The sequence below is a fragment of the Phyllobates terribilis genome, unplaced genomic scaffold, assembly GCF_046119375.1.
Source record: "Phyllobates terribilis strain yellow unplaced genomic scaffold, ASM4611937v1 Scaffold_11__3_contigs__length_659146591, whole genome shotgun sequence".
Lineage (NCBI taxonomy): Eukaryota > Metazoa > Chordata > Amphibia > Anura > Dendrobatidae > Phyllobates > Phyllobates terribilis.
In genome coordinates, this window is record NW_027362771.1 from 610,514,546 (window position 1) to 610,530,846 (window position 16,301).

The following is a 16,301-nucleotide window of genomic DNA, read 5'->3' on the forward strand; positions in this document are numbered from 1 at the left end:
ATTAATAGCCCAGGAAGGGAGCCATGAATATTGGCCCCCTCCCAGGCTAGAAACACCAGCCGTCAGCCGCCCCAGAAATGGCGCATTCATAGGATGCGCCAATTCTGGCACTTAGCCTTGCTCTTCCACGCTGCCCTGGTGCGGTGGCAGGGGGTAATAGGGTTGGGGTTGATGTCAGCTTTATTGTTCTAAATTAAACCATACTTACCATCACACCCATTCCAGCTGAAGCCAACGATCTCCTGCAATAAAAGTAAAATAATAAACCAACCTCATCCTTACCTTTCCATGGTTCCCACGACAGCTTCAGCTCTGCTACATCGAGATGACTGGCTGGACCGCAGCAGAACGCTGCCATCCAGTCTGTCATCCCGCAGACACTGAGAAGCGCAGGCATGCTTGCGCTCCTCACTGTCTCGCTGTGACGGCATCCAGATGAGCCGAGGTCATGTCCAATGAACTCGGCTCACCTCATGCACGTCACTGACAGCGTGGGAAAATTCTCACGCTGAAGTGCTGAGTGCAGGAGAATTCTCCCACGCTGTCAGTGATGTGCATGAGGTGAGCTCATGTATGAACTCAGCTCACCTCCTGCACGTCACTGACAGCGTGGGAAAATTCTCCTGCAATCAGCGCTTCAGCGTGAGAATTTTCCCACGCTGTCAGTGACGTGCATGAGGTGAGCCGAGTTCATTGGACATGAACTCGGCTCATCTGGATGTCGTCACAGAGAGACGCTGAGCAGCGCAAGCAAGCCTGCGCTTCTCAGTGTCTGCGGGATGACAGGCTGGATGGCAGCGTTCTGCTGCGGTCCAGCCTGTCATCTCGATGTAGCAGAGCTGAAGCTGTCGTGGGAACCATGGAAAGGTAAGGATGAGGTTGCTTTATTATTTTTCTTTTATTGCAGGAGATCGTTGGCTTCAGCTGGAATGGGCGTGATGGTAAGTATGGTTTAATTTAGAACAATAAAGGATTGTGTCTTTATTTCAATTAAAGGACTTTATTCTGGGTGTTTGTGTTTTTTTTAACTTTGACTATGGGGTTAGTAATGGGGGTGTCTTATAGACGCCTCTCCATTACTAACCTGGGCTTGATGTCAGCTGGCATTATAAGCTGACATCAACCCCAACCCTATTACCCCCTGCCACCGCACCAGGGCAGCGTGGAAGAGCGAGGCTAAGTGCCAGAATTGGCGCATCCTATGAATGCGCCATTTCTGGGGCGGCTGACGGCTGGTGTTTCTAGCCTGGGAGGGGGCCAATATTCATGGCTCCCTTCCTGGGCTATTAATATCAGCCCCCAGCTGTCTGCCTAGCCTTTGCTAGCTATTAAATTAGGGGGGACCCCACGTCATTTTTTTGGGCGGTCCCCCATTTTAATAGCTAGTAAAGGCTATGTATTCAGCTGGGGGCTGATATTAGTAGCCTGGGAAGCTCCGTGGGTATTACCCCCTTCCCAGGCTTCAAACATCTGCCCCAGCCGTCTGCTTAACCTCCGCTAGAGCCTAAAATTAAGGGGAACCCCACGCCAATTTTTTTAATAATAAATCCTTTATTTTAATACTAAATGACAAGTACAGTAACCAACACTATCACTGTACTTCATATATATGTGACTGACATGTTTCTATCTATCTAATCTATGTGTGATGCTCTATCTTTCTGTTCTAAATTGTCGGGTACCGCTGCTGAATTGCCGGCCGGCTTTTTTAAAGAGACAGTGCATGAAAACACTATTATTTTTTTAAATAAATCCTTTACACTAAATGACAAGTACAGTAATCAACACTGTCACTGCACTTCTTATATATGTGACTGACATGTTTCTATCTATCTAATCTATGTGTGATTCTCTATTCCTTCTATTCTAAATTGTCGGGTACCGCTGCTGAATTGCCGGCCGGCTTTTTTAAAGAGACGGTGCCTGAAAACACTATTATTTTTTTTGATAAATCCTTTACGCTAAATGACAAGTACAGTAAGCAGCACTTTCACTGTACTTCGTATATATGTGTGACTGACATGTTTATATCTATCTAATCTATGTGTGAAGCTCTATTCTTTCGGTTCTAAATTGTCGGGTACAGGTGTATGCCGCTGCTGAATTGCCGGCTTTTCATGTTTCACTGTTGGCACTGTTCCCATCGATTTGGGCAATCACTGTAATGCCACAACCACCATGGCTGTGGCATTACAGTGAGTGGCAGGCAATCCCTGCATGATTGGTGCTCTAAATAGCGCCAGACATGCAGGACACGCTTTTGGTGCACGAACAGTTATCGAACATAACCTCGAACAGCCGAATTTTTTGCAAATCGTTCGGGTTCGTCGAACAACTCGAACACCGCACAAAACAGCTCGAATTTGAGATTGGCGAACAGTTCTAGTCGAACACCGCTCATCTCTAATTGTTACTGATTGTGCAGTGAGAATTTTATTTAGCGAAATCTCCCATCCTTCCTGGACATTTCTTTCCTTTAGAACATTCTACCTTTCCTTCCTTTTTACTGAGTCCATTAAAAACTGCCTTTCTACAGTCCAATCTTAAAATCTCAGTTTTCGCAGGTTTTCCACCTTTTGTAGTTCAAAAGTATAGGATAGAATTATCGCTGCCTCCTAAATTCTCAATCCCCTTTACTTCCTCAACTGTTTCCTAATTTTTGGTAAAAATTAGATCCAAATAAATAATGGCAGTGGTGGGATTTGAACCCACGCCTCCAGAGAGACTGGAGCCTTAATCCAGCGCCTTAGACCGCTCGGCCACGCTACCTCATACGGATGCTCAAACTTATTTAAATCAGATATTTGCTAATGATATAAGTGGCAGAAAACATTGTATATCTAATTAGACAAAAATAAAAATGTTATTATGCATGAGCAACGTAATTATCAGGGATTTGTTTGTACATTGACTCTGGGGCACCATTTTGCAAAACATATTACTTGTATCCAGATATTTAACTAATCTTTCCTCTGTTGGCTCAACCACTAATTTTTAGATATCACTGAATTAGGTGGTATAGATTACTTGCTATGATCTCCCACATACAGGACACTCAAACATGAAGGCTTCCTACACCCCTGCCTGTACGTAACAGATAATCAGAAGCAGCAGCAAGGAAGACATTATACAGCAGTGCAGAGCAGTGTAGCTATGAGTTCATCTCTAGGGTGACTTACTGGAAAGCAGCAGAAGCAGCATGGCTCTGTTTATGTTTGCTAATCACTCTGCTCATCCTGTATTGATAATCCTAAAAAGGCAGCAGGGATATGAACTAGCAGTTAGACTTCATTTGACCAAGATTGATTTTGGCAAATTTTGAGAATCGTTGATCACTGATTGAACTGACATCGATGTAACATAGATGGTAAATTATGTAATTAATTCTGATGCCTAAAGCCAACATGACTATTCATATGCCGTATTCTTATGTATGACTTGCTCACATGTTCCTTTTCTTCTACAGCACAGTGAAGATCACTTGATGCTACATTTGCTTTCTTAGAGAACACAGAAGCAAAATAGGAATTTAAAAGTTCAGTTTTCTCAACATCATTATTGACCACTTTACCCTTTTCATCCTTTAAAAATCCTATAGCATCTTTGGCTTTTCTTTAACTTTTGACTTACTTCCAAAAACCTTTCTTATTGCCTTTGGTCTCTCTTGCAAGCCTCACTTCATTACTGGCTCTAGCTCTTCTAATGCTAGCCCAGCTTTCCCTGCAGACAGCATTATATTCTTTAGATATGAACCCTTCTTTTCATTTGATATTCATATCTTTGCTCCTTTTTAGCAAGCTTTTAAGTTCAGTATTTAGCCATCCTGGTCTCCATAAATGCTTTCCATTCTTCCTTCTTTTCGGGATTGTTACTGATTGTGCAGTGAGAATTTAATTTAGCAAAATCTCCCATCCTTTCTGGACATTTCTTTCCTTTATAACATTCTACATTTCCTTCCTTTTTACTGAGTCCATTAAAAACTGCCTTTCTACAGTCCAATCTTTAAATCTTAGTTTTCACAGGTTTTCCAACTTTTGCAGTTCAAAAGTATAGGATAGAATTAACGCTGCCTCCTAAATTCTCAATCCCCTTTACTTCCTCAACTGTTTCCTACTTTTTGGTAAAAATTAGATCCAAATAAATAATGGCTGCAATGGGATTTGAACCCACGCCTCCACAGAGACTGGAGCCTTAATCCAGCGCCTTAGATCGCTCGGCCACGCTACCTCATACGGATGCTCAAACTTATTTAAATCAGATATTTGCTAATGATATAAGTGGCAGAAAACATTGTATATCTAATTAGACAAAAATAAAAATGTTATTATGCATGAGCAACGTAATTATCAGGGATTTGTTTGTACATTGACTCTGGGGCACCATTTTGCAAAACATATGACTTGTATCCAGATATTTACCTAATCTTTCCTCTGTTGGCTCATCCGCTAATTTTTAGATATAACTGAATTAGGTGGTATAGATTACTTGCTATGATTTCCCACATACAGGACACTCAAACATGAAGGATTCCTACACACCTGCCTGTACGTAACAGATAATCAGAAGCAGCAGCAAGTAAGACAATATACAGCAGTGCAGAGCAGTGTAGCTATGAGTTCATCACTAGGGTGACTTACTGGAAAGCAGCAGAAGCAGCATGGCTCTGTTTATGTTTGCTAATCGCTCTGCTCATCCTGTATTGATAATCCTATAAAGGCAGCAGGAATATGAGCTAGCAGTTAGACCTCATTTGACCAAGATTGATTTTGGCAAATTTTGAGAATGGTTGATCATTGATTGAACTGACATGGATGTAACATAGATGGTAAATTATGTAATTAATTCTGATGCCTAAAGCTAACATGAACACTCATATGCAGTATTCATACGTATGACTTTTTCACGTGTTCCTTTTCTTCTACAGCACAGTGAAGATCACTTGATGCTACATTTGCTTCCTTAGAGAACAGAGAAGCCAAATAGGAATTTAAAAGTTCAGTCTTCTCAACATCATTATTGACCACATTACCCTTTTCATCTTTTAAAAATCCTATAGCATCTTTGGCTTTTCTTTAACTTTTGACTTACTTCCAAAATCCTTTCTTATTGCTTTTGGTCTCTCTTGCAAGCCTCAATTCATTACTGGCTTTAGCTCTTCTAACTCTAGCCCAGCTTTCCCTGTAGACAGCATTATATTCTTCTTTAGATATGAACCCTTCTTTCCATTTGATAATCATTTCTTTGCTCCTTTTCAGCAAGCTTTTAAGTTCAGTATTCAGCCATCCTGGTCTCAATAAATGCTTTCCATTCTTCCTTCTTTTCGGGATTGTTACTGATTGTGCAGTGAGAATTTAATTTAGCAAAATCTCCCATCTTTCCTGGACATTTCTTTCCTTTAGAACATCCTACCTTTCCTTCCTTTTTACTAAGTCCATTAAAAACTGTCTTTCTACAGTCCAATCTTAAAATCTCAGTTTTCGCAGGTTTTCCTCCTTTTGTAGTTCAAAATTATAGGATACTATGATCACTGCCTCCTAAGTTCTCAACCCCCTTTACTTCCTCAACCGTTTCCTAATTTTTGGTAAAAATTTGATCCAAATAAATAATGGCAGCGGTGGGATTTGAACCCACGCCTCCAGAGAGACTGGAGCCTAAATCCAGCGCCTTAAACCGCTCGGCCACGCTACCTCTTACATATGTTTACAGTTATTTATATCAGTAGGTTGCTTTTGATGTAAGTGGCAGAAAATATTTTATATCCAATATGACAAAAAGACAAATATTATTATGCAACAGCAACATAATTGTCAGGGAATTGTTTGTACATTGACTCTGGGACACCATTTTACAAAACATATGACTTGTATCCAGATATTTAACTAATCTTTCCTCTGTTGGCTCATCCGCTAATTTTTAGATATCACTGAATTAGATGGTATAGATTACTTGCTATGATCTCCCATATACAGGACCCTCAAACATGATGGATTCCTACACCCCTGCGTGTACGTAACAGATAATCAGAAGCAGCAGCAAGGAAGACATTATACAGCAGTGCAGAGCAGTGTAGCTATGAATCCATCACTAGGGTGACTTACTGGAAAGCAGCAGAAGCAGCATGGCTCTGTTTATGTTTGCTAATCACTCTACTCATCCTGTATTGATAATCCTAAAAAGGCAGCAGGGATATGAGCTAGCAGTTAGACTTCTTTTGACCAAGATTGATTTTGGCAAATTTTGAGAATGGTTGATCATTGATTGAACTGACATGGATGTAACATAGATGGTAAATTATGTAGTTAATTCTGATGCCTAAAGCCAACATGACTATTCATATGCCGTATTCATACGTATGACTTGCTCACATGTTCCTTTTCTTCTACAGCACAGTGAAGATCACTTGATGTTACATTTGCTTTCTTAGAGAACACAGAAGCAAAACAGGAATTTAAAAGTTCAGTCTTCTCAACATCATTATTGACCACTTTACCATTTTAATCCTTTAAAAATCCTATAGCATCTTTGGCTTTTCTTTAACTTTTGACTTACTTCCAAAATCCTTTCTTATTGCTTTTGGTCTCTCTTGCAAGCCTCAATTCATTACTGGCTTTAGCTCTTCTAACGCTAGCCCAGCTTTCCATGCAGACAGCATTATATTCTTCTTTAGATATGAACCCTTCTTTTCACTTAATATTCATTTCTTTGTTCCTTTTTAGCAAGCTTTTAAGTTCAGTATTCAGCCATCCTGGTCTCCATAAATGCTTTCCATTCTTCCTTCTTTTCGGGATTGTTACTGATTGTGCAGTGAGAATTTTATTTAGCGAAATCTCCCATCCTTCCTGGACATTTCTTTCCTTTAGAACATTCTACCTTTCCTTCCTTTTTACTGAGTCCATTAAAAACTGCCTTTCTACAGTCCAATCTTAAAATCTCAGTTTTCGCAGGTTTTCCACCTTTTGTAGTTCAAATTTATAGGATAGCATGATCGCTGCCTCCTAAGTTCTCAATCCCCTTTACTTCCTCAACCGTTTCCTATTTTTTGGTAAAAATTGGATCCAAATAAATAATGGCAGCAGTGGGATCTGACCCCATGCCTCCATAGAAACTGAAGCCTTAATCCAGTGCCTTAGACCGCTCGGCCACGCTACCTCATACGGATGCTCAATCTTATTTAAATCAGAAATTTGCTAATGATATAAGTTGCGTAAAACATTGTATAACTAATTAGACAAAAATACAAATGTTATTATGCATGAGCAACATAGTTATCAGGGATTTGTTTGTACATTGACTCTGGGGCACCATTTTACAAAACATATGACTTGTATCCAGATATTTAACTAATCTTTCCTCTTTTGGCTCATACGCTAATTTTTAGATATCTCTGTATCAGGTGGTATAGATTACTTGCTATGATCTCCCATATACAGGACACTCAAACATGAAGGATTCCTACACCCCTGCCTGTACGTAATAGATAATCAGAAGCAGCAGCAAGGAAGACATTATACAGCAGTGCAGAGCAATGTAGCTATGAGTTCATCACTAGGGTGACTTATTGGAAAGCAGCAGAAGCAGCATGGCTCTGTGTATGTTTGCTAATCACTCTGCTCATCCTGTATTGATAATCCTAAAAAAGGCTGCAGGGATATGAGCTAGCAGTTAGACTTCATTTGACTAAGATTGATTTTGACAAATTTTGAGAATGGTTGATCATTGATTGAACTGACATGGATGTAACATAGATGGTAAATTATGTAATTAATTCTGATGCCTAAAGCTAACATGACCACTCATATGCAGTATTCATACGTATGACTTTTTCATATGTTCCTTTTCTTCTACAGCACAGTGAAGATCACTTGATGTTACATTTGCTTTCTTAGAGAACAGAGGAGCTAAATAGGAATTTAAAAGTTCAGTCTTCTCAACATCATTATTGACCACATTACCCTTTTCATCTTTTAAAAATCCTATAGCATCTTTGGCTTTTCTTTAACTTTTGACTTACTTCCAAAATCCTTTCTTATTACTTTTGGTCTCTCTTGCAAGCCTCAATTCATTACTGGCTTTAGCTCTTCTAACGCTAGCCCAGCTTTCCCTGCAGACAGCATTATATTCTACTTTAGATATGAGCCCTTCTTTCTATTTGATACTCATTTCTTTGTTCCTTTTTAGCAAGCTTTTAAGTTCAGTATTCAGCCATCCTGGTCTCAATAAATGCTTTCCATTCTTCCTTCTTTTCGGGATTGTTACTGATTGAGCAGTGAGAATTAAATTTAGCAAAATCTCCAATCCTTCCTGGACATTTCTTTCCTTTAGAACATCCTACCTTTCCTTCCTTTTTACTGAGTCCATTAAAAACTGCCTTTCTACAGTCCAATCTTAAAATCTCAGTTTTCGCAGGTTTTCCTCCTTTTGTAGTTCAAAATTATAGGATAGCATTATCGCTGCCTCCTAAGTTCTCAACCCCCTTTACTTCCTCAACCGTTTCCTAATTTTTGGTAAAAATTAGATCCAAATAAATAATAGCAGTGTTTGGATTTGAACCCACACCTCCAGAGAGACTGGAGCCTAAATCTAGCACCTTGGACCGCTCAGCCACGCTACCTCTTACATATGTTTAAGGTCATTTATATCAAAAGTTTGCTTTTGATGTAAGTGGCAGAAAATATTTTATATCCAATAATACAAAAAGACAAATGTTATTATGCAACAGCAACGTAATTATCAGGGAATTGTTTGTACATTGACTCTGGGACACCATTTTACAAAACATATGACTTGTATCCAGATATTTAACTAATCTTTCCTCTGTTGGCTCATCCGCTAATTTTTAGATATCACTGAATTAGATGGTATAGATTACTTGCTATGATCTCCCATATACAGGACCCTCAAACATGAAGGATTCCTACACCCCTGCCTGTACGTAACAGATAATCAGAAGCAGCAGCAAGGAGGACATTATACAGCAGTGCAGATCAGTGTAGCTATGAATCCATCACTAGGGTGACTTACTGGAAAGCAGCAGAAGCAGCATGGCTCTGTTTATGTTTGCTAATCACTCTACTCATCCTGTATTGATAATCCTAAAAAGGCAGCAGGGATATGAGCTAGCAGTTAGACTTCTTTTGACCAAGATTGATTTTGGCAAATTTTGAGAATGGTTGATCATTGATTGAACTGACATGGATGTAACATAGATGGTAAATTATGTAGTTAATTCTGATGCCTAAAGCCAACATGACTATTCATATGCCGTATTCATACGTATGACTTGCTCACATGTTCCTTTTCTTCTACAGCACAGTGAAGATCACTTGATGTTACATTTGATTTCTTAGAGAACACAGAAGCAAAATAGGAATTTAAAAGTTCAGTTTTCTCAACATCATTATTGACCACTTTACCCTTTTCATCCTTTAAAAATCCTATAGCATCTTTGGCTTTTCTTTAACTTTTGACTTACTTCCAAAAACCTTTCTTATTGCCTTTGGTCTCTCTTGCAAGCCTCACTTCATTACTGGCTCTAGCTCTTCTAATGCTAGCCCAGCTTTCCCTGCAGACAGCATTATATTCTTTAGATATGAACCCTTCTTTTCATTTGATATTCATATCTTTGCTCCTTTTTAGCAAGCTTTTAAGTTCAGTATTTAGCCATCCTTGTCTCCATAAATGCTTTCCATTCTTCCTTCTTTTCGGGATTGTTACTGATTGTGCAGTGAGAATTTAATTTAGCAAAATCTCCCATCCTTTCTGGACATTTCTTTCCTTTATAACATTCTACCTTTCCTTCCTTTTTACTGAGTCCATTAAAAACTGCCTTTCTACAGTCCAATCTTTAAATCTTAGTTTTCACAGGTTTTCCAACTTTTGCCGTTCAAAAGTAGAGGATAGAATTAACGCTGCCTCCTAAATTCTCAATCCCCTTTACTTCCTCAACTGTTTCCTAATTTTTGGTAAAAATTAGATCCAAATAAATAATGGCTGCGATGGGATTTGAACCCACGCCTCCACAGAGACTGGAGCCTTAATCCAGCGCATTAGACCGCTCAGCCACGATACCTCATACAGATGATCAAACTTATTTAAATCAGAAATTTGCTAATGATAAAAGTGGCAGAAAACATTGTATATCTAATTAGACAAAAATACAAATGTTATTATGGATGAGCAACGTAGTTATCAGGGATTTGTTTTTACATTGACTCAGGGGCACCATTTTGCAAAACATATGACTTGTATCCAGATATTTACCTAATCTTTCCTCTGTTGGCTCATCCGCTAATTTTTAGATATAACTGAATTAGGTGGTATAGATTACTTGCTATGATTTCCCACATACAGGACACTCAAACATGAAGGATTCCTACACACCTGCCTGTACGTAACAGATAATCAGAAGCAGCAGCAAGTAAGACAATATACAGCAGTGCAGAGCAGTGTAGCTATGAGTTCATCACTAGGGTGACTTACTGGAAAGCAGCAGAAGCAGCATGGCTCTGTTTATGTTTGCTAATCGCTCTGCTCATCCTGTATTGATAATCCTATAAAGGCAGCAGGGATATGAGCTAGCAGTTAGACCTCATTTGACCAAGATTGATTTTGGCAAATTTTGAGAATGGTTGATCATTGATTGAACTGACATGGATGTAACATAGATGGTAAATTATGTAATTAATTCTGATGCCTAAAGCTAACATGAACACTCATATGCAATATTCATACGTATGACTTTTTCACGTGTTCCTTTTCTTCTACAGCACAGTGAAGATCACTTGATGCTACATTTGCTTCCTTAGAGAACAGAGAAGCCAAATAGGAATTTAAAAGTTCAGTCTTCTCAACATCATTATTGACCACATTACCCTTTTCATCTTTTAAAAATCCTATAGCATCTTTGGCTTTTCTTTAACTTTTGACTTACTTCCAAAATCCTTTCTTATTGCTTTTGGTCTCTCTTGCAAGCCTCAATTCATTACTGGCTTTAGCTCTTCTAACTCTAGCCCAGCTTTCCCTGTAGACAGCATTATATTCTTCTTTAGATATGAACCCTTCTTTCCATTTGATAATCATTTCTTTGCTCCTTTTCAGCAAGCTTTTAAGTTCAGTATTCAGCCATCCTGGTCTCAATAAATGCTTTCCATTCTTCCTTCTTTTCGGGATTGTTACTGATTGTGCAGTGAGAATTTAATTTAGCAAAATCTCCCATCTTTCCTGGACATTTCTTTCCTTTAGAACATCCTACCTTTCCTTACTTTTTACTGAGTCCATTAAAAACTGTCTTTCTACAGTCCAATCTTAAAATCTCAGTTTTCGCAGGTTTTCCTCCTTTTGTAGTTCAAAATTATAGGATACTATGATCGCTGCCTCCTAAGTTCTCAACCCCCTTTACTTCCTCAACCGTTTCCTAATTTTTGGTAAAAATTTGATCCAAATAAATAATGGCAGCGGGGGGATTTGAACCCACGCCTCCAGAGAGACTGGAACCTAAATCCAGCGCCTTAGACCGCTCGGCCACGCTACCTCTTACATATGTTTACAGTTATTTATATCAGTAGGTTGCTTTTGATGTAAGTGGCAGAAAATATTTTATATCCAATATGACAAAAAGACAAATGTTATTATGCAACAGCAACATAATTATCAGGGAATTGTTTGTACATTGACTCTGGGACACCATTTTACAAAACATATGACTTGTATCCAGATATTTAACTAATCTTTCCTCTGTTGGCTCATCCGCTAATTTTTAGATATCACTGAATTAGATGGTATAGATTACTTGCTATGATCTCCCATATACAGGACCCTCAAACATGAAGGATTCCTACACCCCTGCGTGTACGTAACAGATAATCAGAAGCAGCAGCAAGGAAGACATTATACAGCAGTGCAGAGCAGTGTAGCTATGAATCCATCACTAGGGTGACTTACTGGAAAGCAGCAGAAGCAGCATGGCTCTGTTTATGTTTGCTAATCACTCTACTCATCCTGTATTGATAATCCTAAAAAGGCAGCAGGGATATGAGCTAGCAGTTAGACTTCTTTTGACCAAGATTGATTTTGGCAAATTTTGAGAATGGTTGATCATTGATTGAACTGACATGGATGTAACATAGATGGTAAATTATGTAGTTAATTCTGATGCCTAAAGCCAACATGACTATTCATATGCCGTATTCATACGTATGACTTGCTCACATGTTCCTTTTCTTCTACAGCACAGTGAAGATCACTTGATGTTACATTTGCTTTCTTAGAGAACACAGAAGCAAAACAGGAATTTAAAAGTTCAGTCTTCTCAACATCATTATTGACCACTTTACCATTTTAATCCTTTAAAAATCCTATAGCATCTTTGGCTTTTCTTTAACTTTTGACTTACTTCCAAAATCCGTTCTTATTGCTTTTGGTCTCTCTTGCAATCCTCAATTCATTACTGGCTTTAGCTCTTCTAACGCTAGCCCAGCTTTCCATGCAGACAGCATTATATTCTTCTTTAGATATGAACCCTTCTTTTCACTTAATATTCATTTCTTTGTTCCTTTTTAGCAAGCTTTTTAGTTCAGTATTCAGCCATCCTGGTCTCCATAAATGCTTTCCATTCTTCCTTCTTTTCGGGATTGTTACTGATTGTGCAGTGAGAATTTTATTTAGCGAAATCTCCCATCCTTCCTGGACATTTCTTTCCTTTAGAACATTCTACCTTTCCTTCCTTTTTACTGAGTCCATTAAAAACTGCCTTTCTACAGTCCAATCTTAAAATCTCAGTTTTCGCAGGTTTTCCACCTTTTGTAGTTCAAAAGTATAGGATAGAATTATCGCTGCCTCCTAAATTCTCAATCCCCTTTACTTCCTCAACTGTTTCCTAATTTTTGGTAAAAATTAGATCCAAATAAATAATGGCTGCGATGGGATTTGAACCCACGTCTCCACAGAGAGTGAAGCCTTAATCCAGCGCCTTAGACCGCTCGGCCACGGTACCTCATACGGATGATCAAACTTATTTAAATCAGAAATTTGCTAATGATATAAGTGGCAGAAAACATTGTATATCTAATTAGACAAAAATACAAATGTTATTATGCATGAGCAACGTAGTTATCAGGGATTTGTTTTTACATTGACTCAGGGGCACCATTTTGCAAAACATATGACTTGTATCCAGATATTTAACTAATCTTTCCTCTGTTGGCTCATCCGCTAATTTTTAGATATAACTGAATTAGGTGGTATAGATTACTTGCTATGATCTCCCACATACAGGACACTCAAACATGAAGGATTCCTACACACCTGCCTGTACGTAACAGATCATCAGAAGCAGCAGCAAGTAAGACAATATACAGCAGTGCAGAGCAGTGTAGCTATGAGTTCATCACTAGGGTGACTTACTGGAAAGCAGCAGAAGCAGCATGGCTCTGTTTATGTTTGCTAATCGCTCTGCTCATACTGTATTGATAATCCTAAAAAGGCAGCAGGGATATGAGCTAGCAGTTAGACCTCATTTGACCAAGATTGATTTTGGCAAATTTTGAGAATGGTTGATCAATGATTGAACTGACATGGATGTAACATAGATGGTAAATTATGTAATTAATTCTGATGCCTAAAGCTAACATGAACACTCATATGCAGTATTCATACGTATGACTTTTTCACGTGTTCCTTTTCTTCTACAGCACAGTGAAGATCACTTGATGCTACATTTGCTTTCTTAGAGAACAGAGAAGCCAAATAGGAATTTAAAAGTTCAGTCTTCTCAACATCATTATTGACCACATTACCCTTTTCATCTTTTAAAAATCTTATAGCATCTTTGGCTTTTCTTTAACTTTTGACTTACTTCCAAAATCCTTTCTTATTGCTTTTGGTCTCTCTTGCAAGCCTCAATTCATTACTGGCTTTAGCTCTTCTAACTCTAGCCCAGCTTTCCCTGCAGACAGCATTATATTCTTCTTTAGATATGAACCCTTCTTTCTATTTGATAATCATTTCTTTGCTCCTTTTCAGCAAGCTTTTAAGTTCAGTATTCAGCCATCCTGGTCTCAATAAATGCTTTCCATTCTTCCTTCTTTTCGGGATTGTTACTGATTGTGCAGTGAGAATTTAATTTAGCAAAATCTCCCATCTTTCCTGGACATTTCTTTCCTTTAGAACGTCCTACCTTTCCTTACTTTTTACTGAGTCCATTAAAAACTGTCTTTCTACAGTCCAATCTTAAAATCTCAGTTTTCGCAGGTTTTCCTCCTTTTGTAGTTCAAAATTATAGGATACTATGATCGCTGCCTCCTAAGTTTTCAACCCCCTTTACTTCCTCAACCGTTTCCTAATTTTTGGTAAAAATTTGATCCAAATAAATAATGGCAGCGGTAGGATTTGAACCCACGCCTCCAGAGAGACTGGAGCCTAAATCCAGCGCCTTAGACCGCTCGGCCACGCTACCTGAAACATATGTTTACAGTTATTTATATCAGTAGTTTGCTTTTGATGTAAGTGGCAGAAAATATTTTATATCCAATATGACAAAAAGACAAATGTTATTATGCAACAGCAACGTAATTATCAGGGAATTGCTTGTACATTGACTTTGGGGCACCATTTTACAAAACATATAACTTGTATCCAGATATTTAACTAATCTTTCCTCTGTTGGCTCATCCGCCAATTTTTAGATATCACTGAATTAGGTGGTATAGATTACTTGCTATGATCTCCCATATACAGGACACTCAAACATGAAGGATTCCTACACCCCTGCCTCTACGTAACAGATAATCAGAAGCAGCAAGGAAGACATTATACAGCAGTGCAGAGCAGTGTAGCTATGAATTCATCACTAGGGTGACATACTGGAAAGCAGCAGAAGCAGCATGGCTCTGTTTATGTTTGCTAATCACTCTACTCATCCTGTATTGATAATCCTAAAAAGGCAGCAGGGATATGAGCTAGCAGTTAGACTTCTTTTGACCAAGATTGATTTTGGCACATTTTGAGAATGGTTGATCATTGATTGAACTGACATGGATGTAACATAGATGGTAAATTATGTAATTAATTCTGATGCCTAAAGCCAACATGACTATTCACATGCCGTATTCATACGTATGACTTGCTCACATGTTCCTTTTCTTCTACAGCACAGTGAAGATCACTTGATGTTACATTTACTTTCTTAGAGAACACAGAAGCCAAATAGGAATTTAAAAGTTCAGTCTTCTCAACATCATTATTGACCACTTTACCCTTTTCATCTTTTAAAAATCCTATAGCATCTTTGGCTTTTCTTTAACTTTTGACTTACTTCCAAAATCCTTTCTTATTGCTTTTGGTCTCTCTTGCAAGCCTCAATTCATTACTGGCTTTAGCTCTTCTAACGCTAGCCCAGCTTTCCCTGCAGACAGCATTATATTCTTCTTTCCATTTGATATTCATTTCTTTGTTCCTTTTTAGCAAGCTTTTCAGTTCAGTATTCAGCCATCCTGGTCTCCATATATGCTTTCAATTCTTCCTTCTTTTCGGGATTGTTACTGATTGTGCTGTGAGAATTTAATTTAGCAAAGTCTCCCATCCTTCCTGGACATTACTTTCCTTTAGAACATCCTACCTTTCCTTAATTTTTACTGAGTCCATTAAAAACTGCCTTTCTACAGTCCAATCTTAAAATCTCAGTTTTCGCAGGTTTTCCTCCTCTTGTAGTTCAAAAGTATAGGATAGAATTACCGCTGCCTCCTAAAATCTCTATCCCCTTTACTTCCTCAACTGTTTCCTAATTTTTAGTTAAAATTAGATACAAATAAATGATGGCAGTGGTGAGATTCGAACCCATGCCTCCAGAGAGACTGAAGCCTAAATCCAGCACCTTAGACTGCTCGGCCACGCTACCTCTTACATATGTTTAATGTTATTTATATCAAAAGTTTGCATTTGATGTAAGTGGCAGAAAATATTTTATATCCAATAATGCAAAAAGACAAATGTTATTATGCAACAGCAACGTAATTATCAGGGAATTGTTTGTACATTGACTCTGGGGCACCATTTTACAAAACATATGACTTGTATCCAGATATTTAACTAATCTTTCCTCTGTTGGCTCATCCGCTAATTTTTAGATATCACTGAATTAGGTGGTATAGATTACTTGCTATGATCTCCCATATACAGGACCCTCAAATATGAAGGATTCCTACACCCCTGCCTGTACGTAACAGATAATCAGAAGCAGCAGCAAGGAAGACATTATACAGCAGTGCAGAGCAGTGTAGCTATGAGTTCATCAATAGGGTGACTTA

The 16,301-nt window shown here is 38.5% G+C and overlaps 4 non-coding genes across 4 annotated transcripts; all 4 read right to left on the reverse strand.

The window, feature by feature from the left end:
- Positions 1-2,687: 2,687 nt before the first annotated feature.
- TRNAL-AAG (transfer RNA leucine (anticodon AAG)) lies at positions 2,688-2,769 on the reverse strand. The gene has a single exon. It is a non-coding gene; the product is annotated as a tRNA-Leu (tRNA).
- A 2,837-nt stretch (positions 2,770-5,606) lies between these two features.
- Positions 5,607-5,688, reverse strand: TRNAL-UAG (transfer RNA leucine (anticodon UAG)). Its single transcript has one exon. It is a non-coding gene; the product is annotated as a tRNA-Leu (tRNA).
- Positions 5,689-11,448: 5,760 nt separating this feature from the next.
- Positions 11,449-11,530, reverse strand: TRNAL-UAG (transfer RNA leucine (anticodon UAG)). Its single transcript has one exon. It is a non-coding gene; the product is annotated as a tRNA-Leu (tRNA).
- Positions 11,531-14,370: 2,840 nt separating this feature from the next.
- TRNAL-UAG (transfer RNA leucine (anticodon UAG)) lies at positions 14,371-14,452 on the reverse strand. Its single transcript has one exon. It is a non-coding gene; the product is annotated as a tRNA-Leu (tRNA).
- Positions 14,453-16,301: the final 1,849 nt, after the last annotated feature.